Genomic DNA, 17,035 nt, shown 5'->3' with positions numbered 1-17,035 from the left:
AATGGGAATGGGACCCAGTGTTGTCATCAGCTCCCTGGAAAATCCCATTTTTATTTTTATTTTTTCTCTGGGTAGCTTTATTAAAGCTTCATGTGTCCCTGTCCGAAATGTGGCCCTTCTGCGCTGTGGGGCCCTCTGTGGCTCATTCCGACTGCGTGGGGCGCTGGTCTTCTGCCTCCCCACAAGTCCTCCTGACCAGATGGCTCCCCTCGGCCAGCAAAAAGAAGAGCGCAGCGCAGGGCCCAAGCAGCGCCTCGGCCAGGCCGGCCGTTCTAGTTGCCGCAAACCCCGCGACTGCGCGTTGATTCGCTGCTACCAGCCCGGGAAGGGATCGGATAAGCCGCGTGGCCCGAGGAAGGGCCAATGGCAGGGCCAAGTGCTTCTTCCCGCCCTTCTGGAAAGGGAGCTAATAAGAATCTCGTTCGAAGATGGTGTCTCTTTCCTTCCCTTAATCGAGGCCCATTCGAAAAGGGCGGGAAGCAAGGATCAAAGTAAAGAGGTCACGCCGGCCTTTTCTTAAATCCGGGTTAGGCGAAATCAGTGCTTTTTTAATGGGGTACGTAGGAGTACGCTTACTCCTAAACGTCTTCTTTGTCCATTTAGTGTATTTATTTTCCCCAATTTGAATTATACAGTAAAATGGTGGTTTTCTTGAGTCAAAATGAAGTACTCCTAAACATTATTGTTTTTAAGAAAGCATTGGGCGAAATAGTTTTGGTTTTGCTCGAAGGTGCCCTATTTTTTAACCCCAAAAAATAGGAAAAGAAAAAGTATAGTTTCCTTTTCTCCTGACACGTTGGCCTGGAAGTTGTTTGGACCCTTTAAAAGGTGCTATTAAGGATGCAGAATAATATGCTGAGGGTGGATAGCAGTGTAATTTGGTTAAGAAACAACAACATCTCCATCATTTTGACATGTTAAGCTGGGGGTGGGGGAAGGAGAGAGAACTTTCCAGGAACTCTTTTAAGTTCCGCGTTGTTCCATGCCAAGAAGTTGTGTGGCAGAGAGAATTCAGCTTTACGATAATCAGTAGTAATAATATAATCACAATAATTATTACAGTAAACAGCCATTTAAAATGGCTTTTTTATTGCTTGTGTTGCTGTTATTTGGTGGTATTAACAAGCAGAGTTATAAGGTGGTCCACCCGTCCTGCTTCCAACACCAGCAAGCCAGACTGTTCCTCCACTGGCTGTTTTCATTCTCATAATGCAGCTATATAAGGTTAATATAATGATATATGAGTGGGTTCATATGCCTGCAAGTTTCAGAACATGGGAAACAGCTATAATAAAAGGGTGCAGATAATAGTCATCTTGAATATTTTAATCCATCCCTTTCCAGGGCAGTTAAACATAAATCCTGGCTGGAATAAAACTTAATGTTTCTATTTCCCTGTTAACACTACTGAAAAATAGCAATTTGGATGAATTTAATTAAATGAGGAAGTAAGTGAAGTTTAGTTGAGTTTCATAGTTTCTGAAGGCTCTTGATCTAGAATGTGAGAACAGGCCTTTTATGTAGGGGGGAAGATTATTTACTGTAAATAGGAGCCACAACGGAGTATTCCGTGGGGGCTGAGACAGCAAGCTCACAGGTTACATTACTCAGAAGGGCTTTGCTCAGTGCAAATTCTTTCCACTTTTTGCTAGTTACTGTTTTACTTTCCTTGGATTAGTGCCTTCTTTGAATAAACTTGGCAGAATGACTTAAAGAAAAATCCAAATGAGAGCCTCAAGAGACAGTTACTGATACTGCCGTTGCAAACTTGAAAAACTTAAACAGGACCAGTGTCTGTTGGTGAATGTATATGCAAGCCTCCCAGTTATGCAGGGCAGCTTTTTTTTCCATTCAGTTTTTTCTGATGAAGAATTCTGTTCTACCTGGAAGTTTTTGTATCCTGTCACCAAGTTGCTTTTTCAGAAACCAGTTGTGGAACTTGATTCTAGGTAAATGGTCCATGAGATTGGGTGAGCAGGAACTACAAAGTAATTGGGAGGTTATAATACATCATTTGCCAAAGAAAACATTGATTCCTTGCTCTTACAGTGATATCTGACATTTCATTACATATAAGCAGTGCTTTGTAGATTGAGAACAAACCTATGATGTAATTTGGAGAACATGAGGTTGATGGGAGAGGACTTGGCTGAGCTGTAGGAATGCTTTAAGGTTCAGTGGGGAAGGCCTTGAAACTCAAAGGTCGTGGATTTTTAAATGTTGCCAAGTTAATAGTTTGTAACTGAGAGTCCAAGGTATTTAGGAAGCAAACATTACAGGGTGGGAAGATTAGTGAAAGATTCTTTTCATGATATAGTAATCAGACAAGAAGGACTGAGAAGCACAATGAGCAAGCAGTAAAGGAAAAAAATGTTTTTTAAAAATCCTATTTTAATTCAGGGAATGTTCAACTGGTTTGGAATAAATGTGAAAGCACATAAACTATGATCCAGATTCCAGACTAGCCCCACTTTTATATTCGTGCAGATGAATTATTGTTCCCCCTCCATGTGTAAGGGCTGAATAGCTGCAGATTCACAGCCTTTAGGGGGAAATTGTATTCTCCTTGCCATACTCCATTCAAAAAGCAGCTCCATCAGCATTAATCTGTGTAAATGGTTTGAGGACTGCAGCCTTAAAGTTCTGGCAGTGAAATTGAGGCAGACTTTGTTATTGTAGCTCCAAGAAACTCTTTGTGGTAGACGTGGAGACAAAGTACGGCACTGAGTGTTGAGTCCAATGTAGCATCTTATTTATATCAGTTACTAATTTGGAATTAAAGTTCAAAATGTTTCAGGTCAAAGGCATGCAGACAGGTCTAAAGGAATACTGTACTTTCCTTTACATCTTCATAAACATTTGTTTTCATTTTGGAAAGGCTAACAAAGTGTTGTTTGCCAGTCCAGTGGCCCAGATCCTTTCCATTTAATTTACGTACATGTGGGTAGATTATGTACTTGTGGGTCAGGCCAAATTTCCCAATAAATACATGAAAACATGCAATCCGTATATTGGGTGATAATGTTAGAGTAGGCCTATTAATTTCATTGGGTCTACCCTGAGCATGATTTAGTTGGCTATCACCTATTTAGATTATTTTTCTGTGTCATTTTCTTTTTCACAGATATATCAATCTATCTAACCTACTACCCTTCTTTCAACAGTGGCCATCCAGATACTCCTGGGAAGCACACAAAACAGGGCATCACTGAAATAGGTAAGTATCCCTTGAACATCTCAGTCCAGAGGTAGAGTGCCTCTGAACAGAGAGGTTCTGCTTTAGCTATTGTGATTGATAGCTGTTGGTAAACCTCTTTTTCATGAACCACCAACTGAGAGTATTTTAGGTTGCAGTCCTCTAAACACTTGCACATGTACCTCGTGAGAAGTTCCATTGAACTCACTGGGACTTACTTTTTTGCTTTATTTTTTAGTAGACATGCTTAGGGAGAATTGCACTCTTCCAGTGCAATCACAGAACCATAAACCTAAGTACTTAAATAGAAATAATTTAGCCCACCTAGATAAACTTGGGAAACAGTATTCATAATGTTATTTGCCCTAAGGTAGATGGATTGTTGCTTGTAGTAGTAGCAGCAGATGAACTCTGCTACCAGGGAAATTGATTGTAAATTTGCTAATAACAGAATGCACCAGTATACCATGCTCAGCAAACAGTTAAGTGTAAAAATAACCAAGGTTTTATTGTAAATTATGTATTGTTCCTTATTTACTATACCACACTTTATGTGCACTTTTGGATTCTGATTTGATTGAAACTCATAAGATCAAAGAAAACCTGTGGCTCTAGCGAAGGGAGCAGCTTATATTTGGGTATTGTCTTTTCTCTCTCTCCCCCCCCCCATGAATTTTAAAGGTGCGGCTTATATTCGGGTGTGGCTTATATTTGGGCCAATACGGTATATATTTTCTTGTGCTTTTTGAAAGTCCTCCATGAGAAAAGTTGCACCCGAAGTCTCTCTATTGAGGCTGATGCTGCAGAGTAATGTGTCTGTGGCTTGCAGAGCCAAACCATGAATGTTTTTATACTATTCCACTCTCATGCCTTACCAGAATTTTATTATTTTAGTCCCTAATCATAGTTTCTTATTTTTGTCCGTCATAGGCTAGGAATTTGGGAGAGAAATGTTTTTCTCATTCTGGTTCCAGAAATGAAAAGACGCAAAATAGTTAAGGTAATATTATCTTACATTTGACTGAGGTCTGTTGAAAATGTAGTAATTAGGAATTTAAATTGGAAAGAAGATAAGGTTTGCTGCAGTAAAATTTTATTAATAGATAACAAGTAGGTCAGTTTTCAAGAGCTAAGGGAGCTGCGAACGTTATATAACAGCTGGATAGAAACCCAGTGAGGCCAGCTGGGCTGCCTTTGGAAATTTTTAGAAGAATTTGTCAGAAATGTGGAACTGCAGCCGGCTAGTATAGGTTCATAGCCTCTGTAATTTTTTCAACAACCTTAGATGGAAGAGGGCAAGCAAACACAGCCAGATGGCAATTCCTGTATCGTTTGCATGAAGTGTCTCAGGCCTTTCAGACAGCTGTAGGAGTTGAAATACAGTTTGTGGCTTTACATTTAAAGCACATTAAAGGTAAAGGTACCCCTGCCCGTACGGGCCGGTCTTGACAGACTCTAGGGTTGTGCGCCCATCTCACTCAAAGAGGCCGGGGGCCAGCGCTGTCCGAAGACACTTCCGGGTCACGTGGCCAGCGTGACATCGCTGCTCTGGCAAGCCAGAGCCGCACACGGAAACGCCGTTTACCTTCCCGCTAGTAAGCGGTCCCTATTTATCTACTTGCACCCGAGAGTGCTTTCGAACTGCTAGGTTGGCAGGCGCTGGGACCGAACAACGGGAGCGCACCCCGCCGCGGGGATTCGAACCGCCGACCTTTCGATCGGCAAGCCCTAGGCGCTGAGGCTTTAACCCACAGCGCCACCTGTGTCACTTTTTTTTTTTTTTTTTTTTTTTTTTTTAATATATATTTATTGAAGTTTTCAAATAAAGCATATATTAGATAAGCACAACTTATCATTGTCCATTTAACATCTCTCAATTATTACATGGGACTCCCCCACACCTCCCGCATACACTTACATCATTATTAAATTTATTTCAAACAAATTATCATTTAACTCATCTTAATTAATAATCTTAATTTGGTTTGACATATAATTCAGCCTTAAATCTAATTTAATGGTAGACAATTATCTGCACTGGCATCCAATTCAACACTCAGCCAAATTACAATATTTTTGTAAATAAATCTTAAATTCCCTCCAGTCTTCTTCCATCCTTTCTTCTCCCTGGTCTCGAATTCTGCCGGTCATCTCGGCTAATTGCATATAGTCCATCAGTTGCATCTGCCATTCTTCCACAGTGGGTAGCTCCTGAGTTTTCCAATTCTTGGCAATTAATATTCTTGCTGCTGTTGTTGCGTACATAAAGAATGTTCTGTCCTTTTTTAACACACTCTGGCCTACAATACCCAGGAGAAAGGCCTCTGGTTTCTTAGTAAAGGTGTATTTAAACACCTTTTTTAATTCATTATATATCTTCTCCCAAAAGGCCTTCACTCTAGGGCAGGTCCACCAGAGGTGAAAAAATGTTCCTTCATTTTCCTTACATTTCCAACATTTGCTATCAGACGAATGGTATATTTTAGCCAGTTTAACAGGGGTCATGTACCATCTATACATCATTTTCATCACATTTTCCTTCAACGCATTACATGCAGTGAAGTTCAGCCCAGAGGTCCACAACCTTTCCCAATCTTCAAACATAATATTATACCCAATGTCCTGCGCCCATTTTATCATTGTTGATTTTACCATTTCGTCATGTGTGTTCCATTTCAGCAGCAAGTTATACATTCTTGAAAGTACCTTAGTCTTAGGTTCTAACAGTTCAGTTTCTAACTTTGACTTTTCCACTTGGAATCCTAGCTTTTTGTCATTTTTAAACACTTCTTTAATCTGAGCATATTGTAACCAGTCTCGCACTTTGTCTCTCATCTTTTCTAAACTCTGCAATTTCCAGTTGTCACCATCCTTTTCTATTATCTCCCAATATTTTGGCCAGTTGGCCTCCATATTGGCTCTTTTCCGAGCCTTAGCCTCCAGGGGTGACAGCCACCTCGGAGTTTTATTCTCCAGTAAGTCTTTATATTTTGTCCAGACATTAAAAACTGATTTTCTGACAATATGGTTCTTGAAGGCCTTATTTATCTTAGCTTTGTCATACCATAAATATGCATGCCATCCAAACGCATTATTAAAACCTTCCAAATCCAAGACATCCGTATCTTCAAGAAGTAACCAATCTTTTAACCAGCAGAAAGCTGCAGCTTCATAATACAACTTTAAATCTGGCAGGGCAAAGCCCCCTCTTTCTTTCGCATCTGTTAATATTTTAAATTTGATTCTGGGCTTTTTGCCCTGCCAGACAAATTTAGAAATATCTTTCTGCCACTTCCGGAAGCACTCTGTCTTGTCTACAATCTGCAGTGTCTGAAACAAAAATAACATTTTTGGCAATACATTCATCTTGATGGCAGCTATTCGGCCCAACAAAGAAAGTTTTAGTCTTGACCAACTATCCAAGTCTCTCTTAATCTCTGACCAACATTTTTCATAATTATCTTTAAATAAACTCAGATTTTTTGCTGTTATGTTTACCCCTAGGTATTTAACTTTTTTAACCACATTTAGTTCTGTCTCTTTCTGAAGCTGTTCCAACTCAGTATCTGTCAAGTTTTTCCCCAAAACTTTAGTTTTTTGCTTGTTTAACTTAAATCCTGCCACTCGACCAAAGTTTTGAATCAGTTGTAGTACTCTTTTCAAACTAGACTCCGGCTCCTGTAATGTCAGAACTAGGTCATCTGCAAAAGCTTTAAGTTTATATTGTTTCGCTCCGACCTGAATCCCTTCCACCAACCTGTCCCCCCTAATCATATTCAGGAGCACTTCCAGAACCGAAATAAACAGTAATGGGGAAATCGGGCAGCCTTGTCGTGTACCTTTTTCAATTTTAAACTCTTCTGTAACCACATTGTTAACTATCAGTTTAGCCTTTTGTTCTGAATATATTGCCTCAATCCCGTTCTCAAACCCCCGTCCCACTCCCATTTCTTTTAAATTCCCCTTCATAAATTTCCAAGATATGTTGTCGAAGGCTTTCTCCGCGTCTATAAAAATTAAAACTGCTTTAGTGTTTATGTTTGTTTGTAAAAGTTCCAATATGTCTATGATGTTCCTTGTGTTAGTAAACATATGTCTGCCCGGGAGAAAGCCTGCCTGGTCTTTATGGATTATCTCACTTAAAACTTTCTTAAATCTTCGTGCTAAAACATCTGCAAATATTTTGTAATCCACATTTAAAAGGGAGATGGGACGGTAGTTCTTGAGTTGTGTCTTTTCAGTTTCTGACTTTGGAATCAATGTGATAAATGCTTCTTTCCACGATTCAGGCGCCTTCTTCCCCTCCATTATTTCATTACTGACCTCCAACAAAGGTTGTATCAAATAATCCTTCAATGTCTTATAGTAGTTAGAGGTCAGTCCATCTGGCCCTGGTGATTTGCCCTGTTTCAGACTCTGGATGGCCTGTTCAATCTCTTGTCGTGTTATTTTGCCATTCAAAATTGTTCTATTTTCTTCTGACAGCTTTGCTAATCCATTTCTCTCCAAAAATTGTGTAATCTCTATTTCATCTTGTGGCCCTTGAGTGTATAGCTTTTTAAAATACCTCTGGAAGCACTTTCTAATCTCTCCCGGGTTCTGAATGTTCCTTCCTTCAACCTCTAAGTTTGTTACTGTATTTAATCTTTGTCTCCTTTTCAGCTGCCAGGCTAGCAGTTTCCCACATTTATTTGCCGATTCAAAAGTTTTTTGTTTCATTGTTTTAATCTTCCATTCTATTTCCTGATTTATCAGTTTGGAATATTGTGCCTGATAAAGTTTAATTTCTCTCAGAATCGGTTGGGACTTCGGGTTAGATCTTAACTTCTTCTCCAACTCTTTGATACTTTCCAGAATTTTATCTTTCTTTTCATTTTGCAGTCTTTTCTTTAAAGAATTCTGTTGAATCAAGAACCCTCTCATCACAGCTTTACTTGCATCCCAGATAGTTCTTTTTTCCACCGTAGTGTTCAAGTTAATCTCAAAATAGTCCTTTAAAGTTTTTTGGGCCTTCTTTACAATTCTTTGGTCTCTAAACAGGCCATCATTCATCTTCCATCTAAAGGAGCCGGTTGGGATCAATGTCATATCCATTCTCAAGGCGTTATGGTCGGAGCATGTTTTAGGGCAGATTTTCACCTTCCTCACCTTAGGTGCCAGACTTCTAGTTATCCATATTTGGTCGATTCGTGTCCAAGTCAGTTGAGCTTCAGAAAAGAATGTTCCTTCTCTTCCCAAGGGGTTTCTAACTCTCCAGATGTCAACCCAGTCCATATTGTCAGTCATTTCAAAAAAGGTCTTAGGTAGTCTTCCCTCTTTAGTAATGTTCTGGTTCTGTGACTTATCCATATTTGTTGATACTACCCCGTTCATGTCCCCCATCATGATGACGTTGTTGTAATCCAGATAATCCAGCATGGTCTCGTGCAACTTCTTATAAAAATCCGATTTTCCTTCATTTGGAGCATAAATTCCTAATATCAAAATTTTTTCTCCTTGATACTGTACTTCTATTGCGAGGATTCTTCCACTTTCATCTTTAAAGAGAAATTTTGGTGAAAGGCTCTCTTTTGCATAGATCACCACACCTCTCTTTTTAACTGTATCCGATGATATAAATTCTTGACCAAGCCTTTTATTTATTAACACCTTTCTATGGAGCCTAATCACATGTGTTTCTTGTAAGCATATAATGTCCAATTGTTCCTTTTTTAAAATATGAAAAATTTTAGACCTTTTTTCGGGACTGTTACAGCCATTTATGTTCCAGCTCAAAAGCTGCAGAGACATCCTGGATAGGTCTGGTTATTCTTTCTGGGGTGGTACCTTGTTCTCCGGTCCTTGAGGATCCGAGGGGGCGGGCTCCCCTGGAAGTTCTGGCGCTGGCAATCCAAGTCCTTTGTGGAGGTCTTCTCCGTGTGCTCCCAAAAACTTGTCTCTATCTTCCACTGTTTTGATTTTGATCTTTCTCCCTCTGTAGGTAAAGGATAATCCTTGTGGGAACTCCCACCTGAAGATAATTGCGTTGCTTCTCAACAGTCTTGCCAATTCCGTGTAGTTAGATCTAAGGTCCAGCAACTGCTTGGGAATGTCCTTGTAGATTTCAATTCTCTTGCCCAAAATGTCTAGTGACTTTTCGTAGTGCAGGCCCAAAATCTTGTCCCTTTCCTCCTTTGATCTCAGTGTTATCAAACAATCTCTGGGCTTCTCTGTCCTTCTGACTCTGCCAAGCCTGAAAGCAGATACGATTTTGAAGTCTTTTTCCTCTAACTTCCAAAACTTGGCAAATTCCTTAGTTAGAAATTCAATAAAATTATCTTCTTCCACCTCTGGTATTGACCGTATCCTCAAGTTGGTCTCCCTGTTTCGCAGTTCTGTCATCAAAAAGTAAATCTGATGTTCTCCAACTTGTTTGCTGAGTGGTCTTACTTCTTTCTCAATTTCTTCCAGTCTTTGACTAGTATCTTCAGCCAGTTTACGATTTTCACCTACAGCTTCCTTTAATTCTCCAATAGACTGGGCATTCCGTGCAACTTGTCCAGTCAGCTTATTCAAGCTTTCTGTGTTCTGTTCAATTTTAGCTGTATGCAAATCAGCCTTCTTGTCCAGAGCCTCCAGTTTCTCCAAAATTTTCTCCAAGACAGAGCTACTTGTCCCTGAAGCCATATCTCCCAGGTGCAGCTCCTCTGTCTCTCCCTCCCCTGCCTGTATTAGGGAGGCCGCCTCTATGTCTGGAGGCAAAGTGGAAGGCAAGGCCGGCACAGAAGATCTGCGCTGTGAGGCTGCAGATAAAGTTAGAGTTGTTTGTTTAGTCCTTCCTCTTCTCCTTGCGCCACTCATTCCAAAGTTATCTGTAATCCAAGGTCAATCCAAGTTGTTCCCATGAGAAAGCAGAGTCCCAGATACAATAGTCAAACAGAGGCCGGGAAAGGGAAAGTAGGACAAAGTCACTGCTGTAAATCCAAAATCCTCTAGAGGGAGCTTAGTACGTCTTCAGGGAAAAGATCAAATCCAAGTTAAACTTGTAAATTTAAATCCATGTCCATCGCCTCCACAATGTATTATTTTTAGCAGAGTAAAACTTAAAGCAAAACAGTGTTTCTTACAGTGCCTTGACTGCGACAGTTTCAAAGTATCCAGTTCCAACTCAGAATGTTTCAAAACCTGAATTCAATGTATCCAAAGTTGCAAACTGGTGCTCTTCCAGGCAGCTCCAGCACCAGAGATTCTTATTTATTTTGTAATCCACTGGTTCCACAGAAGAAGAGTATCAATGCACTCCCAATATGACCAGCAAAAGTCAATAGCTCAAAGTCTTTCACTCAGAAAACTGCTTTAACAGGGTGCCAGCATTTAGTTAACGCATAACTTTTTGTCTCCACTCCTCCTGCTCTTTGCTTAAAGTTCAGTATAGCGGGAGATGGGCTTCCTGCTTATCCTCACTCCGTTTTCAGCCAAATTTCAACTTTTTTAAAAAAGTTTTAAAAGTTTCAGAAAGTTCTCAAAAAGTTTCAGAAAGTTGACAAAAGTTTCAGAAAGTTTTCAATGTCCAAATTTACTCACGGGTTGTAGTTTCCAAAATTCAGAAAAGTTGCAGGAAGAAAGGACAGCGCTGACCGGCAACAGCAACGCGGCTTCACTTCGCTGTTTGCGCAACGACCCACAGCGCCGCTACCCCCTCCGCGATCCGGAGCCCCTTACGGGGTCCCTTCAACGTTTTGGGGGCTGCTTCTGGCGCCCGCCGGGTCCCGAGACCACAGGCTTCTGCCACCTGTGGTTTTCCTGAATGGGTCTCCGCTTCGCCGTAGCGGACGACCCGTTTACAGCGGAGCTCCCTTCTCCTTACTCGGAGAAGGCAGCCATTACCGGTCGCGCCGCCTCCGGAAGTCCCGCCACCTGTGTCACTTTAGTTCTCCCCAAAGAATATTGAGAACTGTAATTTGTTAAGGGTGCTGGGAATTGTAGCTCTGTGAGGGACAAACTATAGTTCCCAGGATTCTTTGGGGGAAGTCATGTGCTCTGAATGCATTTTAAATGTATTGTGTGTATAAGTTGTCTCTGTGAGTAAGTGTGACGAAAACACACATTATTGACCCTCTATTACATCAGTCCTTCTATAAAGAGTTCTGTATGAGGCATTCTAGTCTATCAAAACAACACCAACTACTTTCCATCTAATCTTATAACTTGCCTTACGATGGCAGTGAGTCTTAAAATTGCTAAATGCTTTGTTTGAAATGTCGTTTCTATAGGGGTGTGACTTGATATTAATGGAAAAACTGACCCTAACAAAGCCTGAGACCAAAGAAACACAAAATCAGACAAATTTTTATAAAACATGGTTGAGCTTTATTTCCGACACAACAGCAAAAGATATATATGGTTGTAGCCGACCAACAACTTAAGGGGACATATGTAAATATACCATACTTTTATTTGAATGAGCATTTGAATGATACTGGGACTGCGCTTGAGAGGTGGGAAGGAAGGAGTTTTCCATTTTGATTATGTTTATTATGACCATAGCTGTCAAGTGTCCCTTATTTGAAGGGACAGTCCCTTATCCTAGCGCCATGTCCCGCTGCTGTCCCTTATTGATGGATGTCCCTTAAATGTTCCTTAAATGATGTCCCTTAAATTTCAAAGGAAGCAGCTCCTCTCCCTCCCTCCGTGCCGGCCAGGGAGGAGGGAGGCTCCAACTGTGTGCTTGGCTGTGTTGTTCACCCAATAAGAAGTCTAAGAACGACTGGGGGGTAGAGCTTGCATGCCTTGTGTGTGGCTAGTTAATGCAAGCTGAGGGGGGTTTTGAATGCTGGACGCCATTTTGTTGCACGTGCTGCTGCAAACTTTGCAGTGCAAAGCCAGGCAGGGGAGCCATCTTAAGTTGAGGCTGCATAGGCCTTGTGGTGCATGTGACTCAGATTCTATTCAGCTGAACCTCTGGTTACAAAGTTGGTTGGGCAGTGTTCTCGAAGCTGCCAGCATGAGTTTGACCAGACTGCAGGAGGACAGGAAGACTGGAGTGCCTGGAACAGGTGAGTCTGCACGTCCCTTATTTTGGCTGTTGGTCCCTTATTTTCAAGGCCACTGGTCCCTTATTTTCAAATCTGTAAGTTGACAGCTATGATTATGAGATGATTTTTAAATACCTTTAAAAAAACACCCAACAACCCTAGTTGCTCAAAGATACACAGGCTTTAAAAAAACCCCAACCAACTAGCTAAAAGTCATTATTTTAAATTTGCTGCCTATGAAATGAATTTCAGGAAATCCATTAAGCCCTCCATAGGCACTAGCTAGGATTGCCAGAGTACTGAATTCTTTAAAAGCAGCTAAGAAAACATACCTGGCTAAGAACATTTCCCATCCTTTTCAGGGAAGGGAAATATTTTGAAACTCTGTCTGATGTATTATTATTATTGTTTAAAAAGCCTTTTGAATAGGAGGTTAGCTCCAAACTAAGGGAACTGAGCTTTATGGGACAAGTTAGTCAGAATTAATTCCCTCCTCTGCCCCATTGTCAGTGAAAATGTGTAATCCTAACCAAGCTGTCTCAGAATAAAATTCTGTTGAGTTCAACCCTGGGTAAGTGGAGTTAGGACTGCTGACTTTGAATGAAAACATTAAAAACAGATTTAACGAGCACATAACTTCCCCCAAAGAATCATGGGAACTGTAGTTTTTTAAGGTTGCTGGAAATGGTGCTTCTGTGCAGAGGAAATTATGGTAAATGTGTGCTGAGTATGCTTTAAATATGTAATGTGGACTCACAGCTAGTGCAGCTAACTCAGACTAGATCCATCCCATTGTGTTCTCTAAACATCATATTGATGATCTCACATCACTCTGCACATTGTATGGAGCTGGGCACACACACACACAAATTGTTACATTATTTGTCCAGAAGCAGTCAGGGGCTCTGAGGAGGATGTCAGCCATTTTAAGAGGTTGACATTGGAAGAGGCTTTGCCTGAGCAGCTGAGCCCAGTCTGAACATTTTTTAAAAAAACAGAGGTTTCTTTCCCTTTATAGCTGAGAGGACAATCCAGCGTTCTTAAAATCAATACGTGTTTTGTAAATTACTATAGCAGGATGAGGACTCAGGCCTGAGTTCAAGGCAGTATCTAGCTTTACATAAGCAAGCAGCACTGTATACCTATTTAGGGATAATTCAATGGGCTATTCCTTTTCTTCAGCTTTACCAACCTCGGGTACCGAAAGGTCTTCTGCTCTCTTAATTATCCTGCTTTGTTTTCCATTGATTATCTGTTCTCTCCTGCTGCCCACAGGCCTGCAACAACACATAAACAAACAAACAAATCTCCAGAATCTGCAGGAATCACCCTGGTGGGGAATGTGCTGGTGAAACACCCAGGATTCAGTTCTGACAGGTGGGTGGAACTGCCTTGATGGGAAGGATGACCTGATGTCATCATGATGCCAGATGATTGATAGGTAGATGGCTGTTTTTTTATATTTTATGTTTAAATTTTTATTGATTTTTTAAAAAAGAAAAATAAGTGCAAACATAGCAGAAAGAAAGAAAACAAAGAATAAAAAATATAAATCAAAGCGTCAAAACATATAAGGACAAAAGTACAAAGATACAGCACAGCTCCAAAGGGGCAATAGAAGTATTAACTCATACAAATATTCCTTTTACAAATAATACAGATATGTAAAAACAGAAGTATTATCTATCTGTGAGTTCCATCATCATTGAGAGCAAAGGTTCTACAAAGTCTTAGCTGAGCAAAGGTTTCCGTAACCTGGTGCCACTGAGCAACCACATGGCTCAATATTCATATGAGAAATAAAATCATGCCATACATTAAAAAAGGTCATTTGAGCTCTAACCTTTACATAGTTTTAGTTTATGAGCTATCTTTTCAAGGAGGGCAATTCACTGAGCCCTGGAGACTAAGTAATCCAAATTATTAAGGTGGAAGGTTTTCCAGGATTTGGCAACTGAGGCCTGGGCTGCTGCTAAGAGATGAGATATAAGTTCTTTGTTTTTCACATCCCATTCTGTTTCTATATAATGGTTCAAATGTGTCTGGTGGAAACGTGGAGTAAGAGTTTGTTTCTCGAGCAAAGGGATCTCAGTGAATACCTTATTCCAAAATTCAGCTGCCTTTGAGTTTATATATACCCATTCCGTGGCAGCCCTTTAACACAATGAATGTTATACCTGGATATTACAAAGGAGAGCTCTCGCAGAGCAAGGTACTAGCTATGTACAGTGGTACCTCAGGTTAAGTACTTAATTTGTTCCGGAGGTCCGTTCTTAACCTGAAACTGTTCTTAATCTGAAGCACCACTTTAGCTAATGGGGCCTTCTGCTGCCACGCCACTGGAGCACGATTTCTGTTCTCATCCTGAAGCAAAGTTCTTAACCCGAGGTACTATTTCTGGGTTAGCGGAGTCTGTAACCTGAAGCGTATGTTACCCAAGGTACCACTGTACTAACTTTAGTGAGAAAGCTCAAGCTGAACACTTGTCAAAGTTATTCTGCAGGGACAGGGAGGACAGACAATGATCTGGCCCACCAGGTAAAAATGTTATCGGTAGCCTTATACACCAAGTACACCGTTTCTATACCAGTGGAATAGCCACTTTACACATAGTCAACTCAGAAGGGGGAAATGAACAAATAAAAGAAACAAAAATGTTGTAAGAATAGCAGACATGCCCACGGCATCCCTAGAAACATCACCAAAGCACACTAGTTGGGCACTGGGCCAGTGATGATGGCCACATGCCCCCCACATATAGGAAGACCATGACATGATGGTGACGGGAACACACCCCTTCATCACCACACACACACAATGCAAGATGACACCGTGGGACCCCCCCCCCCCCCAGCTGCCCCAGTGACCTTGTCACTTACTGCTGCCACCAGTCCCTACGGACAGACATTCGAAGCCTGTCAGGCTGCCATAGTTTGGTAGGATAACACACTATGGAAAGGGAGTCTGTAGAACACAGCACCTGCATAACCCCTTGGGAAGGATTCCTATAGTGCAGAGCACAAACATATCCCCCTGTGCCCCTCTCCCCAGGGGATACATCTTGGTACCAAGGGTGCCTATGCAGTGGTACCTTGGTTCTCAAATGCCTTGGTACTCAAACAGCTTGGAACCCAAACACTGCAAACCTGGAACTCCGGCCTGTGAACTTTTCTCGGAAGCTGAACACGCTCCGTTTTGAGTGTTACGCTTCCGATTTGAGTGCCATGCTTCTGCTTTGACTGTTACACTGAGGTCTGTCTGCTTTTGCTGTTTATTTTGTGTTTTTGTTTTCGTGGCTTTTTTTTTGTTTTTGTGACTGTGTGGAATCCAATTGTGTGACTGCAGTACATTGTTTATTGCTTTCATTTTATGGATTGATGGTCTTGTTAGATAGTAAAATTCATGTCAAATTGCTGTTTTAGAGGTTGTTTTTAAAAGTCTGGAACAGCTGAATCTATTTTGCAATACTTTCAATGGGAAAGTGCGCCTTGGTTCTGGAATGCTTTGGTTTTGGAATGGACTTCCGGAACGGATTAAGTTTGAGAACCAAGATACCACTGTATTAGGCACTACTCTTTCAGAATGACTATGCACATTTGGTTATCATGACTCAGTGCAACACTTGAGTTTGTAAGGTCTTTTGTTAATTGATAGGGAGGTAACTGGTATGGTTAGCCACATATAATAGCCATATCTGCTATTATTCATATTTGCAGAATGGGCACAATTATCAGAATAATGCAACTACCTCTGCTGATTAGTACCACTTGTAAATAATAAACTGAGTTATGTGAGCAGTGAGTCTTTATTTGATCTTCTTTTTAACTACATTAAGATTCATAGCTTTGTAAGGAACCAGTAATAATTTTGTTTTGCATTACAGTGCAGCTCTCTGCATCACTTAGGCAAACTATTGAATGAATGAAGGATTATGAGCTTGGGAGATACAGCATGCTTAAGGACATGCGGTAAACACATGCAGAGCTCAAATTTGAACCCAAGACTTACTGGCTAATGGCTTATGTTCTTAACCTCTTATGCTGATTTTTTTTATTATTATTCCAGGCTCCTAACAAGTTTCCAATGGTGGTTGGCAAAAGTGGTTAGAATTAGATCACAAAGACAAAAAGTTAAAAGAAAATCCAACCAGCTTGTTTCTGGTAAGTCTTGATTTGCTTGTGTGAAGTTGGAATAGTTCAGGTCACTGGAGAACTTAATCTAATTTGATATAGAATATATGTCAGAAAATTGGTTATTAAATATTAGTGGTTTCTTCAGCCAGTTTTTATCTGCTGTACCCATCTCTATTTTTAAATTGGTTTTTGATGTGTAATTATATTAATTGCCAAAGCAAAATGGTTATACCCAACCTATCTGCAGTCAAACTACCTCCCAAACCATGGTGTTGGCTGGCTTAATAGGCAGTTTAAATAATGTCAAATTGCAGGAGTTTATTAAGCTGCTGTGATAATGTACACAAAGCGCTTTGAACATTTAAAAGGTGCTATATAAATGCTAAGGGCTAATAGCATTTATTCCCATGAAATAGTAATGACTTCTTGGAAACGAAAGGATGATTTATTCAATTTATACTCTGCAAATGAGTAAAGGGGGCTGATGAATATGATAATGAGGAATAGATCGGTTTCAAATCCCTCTGGGATTTGGGTCAATCTTCAAGCGCCGTAGGACACTAACCCCAGTCCTTAGCTGTAGAGGCCCAGAGATGACACAATGGTTAATACATGCTCTGAGCTCGCATATTCCCTATAACCAATGCTGAAAGTGTGTGTGTGTGTGTGTGTGTGTGTGTGTTAGTTAACCA

General features: G+C 40.7%; 1 long non-coding RNA gene across 2 annotated transcripts in view; it reads left to right on the top strand.

Annotated features, from left to right (window-relative positions):
- The first annotated feature begins 324 nt into the window (after window positions 1-324).
- Window positions 325-17,035, top strand: part of LOC310661097 — a 43,512-nt gene continuing 26,801 nt past the window's right edge. For both annotated transcript variants that reach the window (XR_014503701.1, XR_014503702.1), the window contains exons 1-4: window positions 325-526; window positions 3,165-3,217; window positions 13,486-13,651; window positions 16,276-16,370. This is a non-coding gene — a long non-coding RNA (uncharacterized lncRNA). The remainder of the gene's footprint in view (window positions 527-3,164; window positions 3,218-13,485; window positions 13,652-16,275; window positions 16,371-17,035) is intronic.

The sequence above is a fragment of the Podarcis tiliguerta genome (genome assembly GCF_965153285.1).
Source record: "Podarcis tiliguerta genome assembly, chromosome: 12".
Taxonomy (NCBI): Eukaryota; Metazoa; Chordata; class Lepidosauria; order Squamata; family Lacertidae; genus Podarcis; species Podarcis tiliguerta.
Note: the sequence above shows the minus strand (reverse complement) of the source record. Positions and strands in the feature narration are given on the sequence as shown.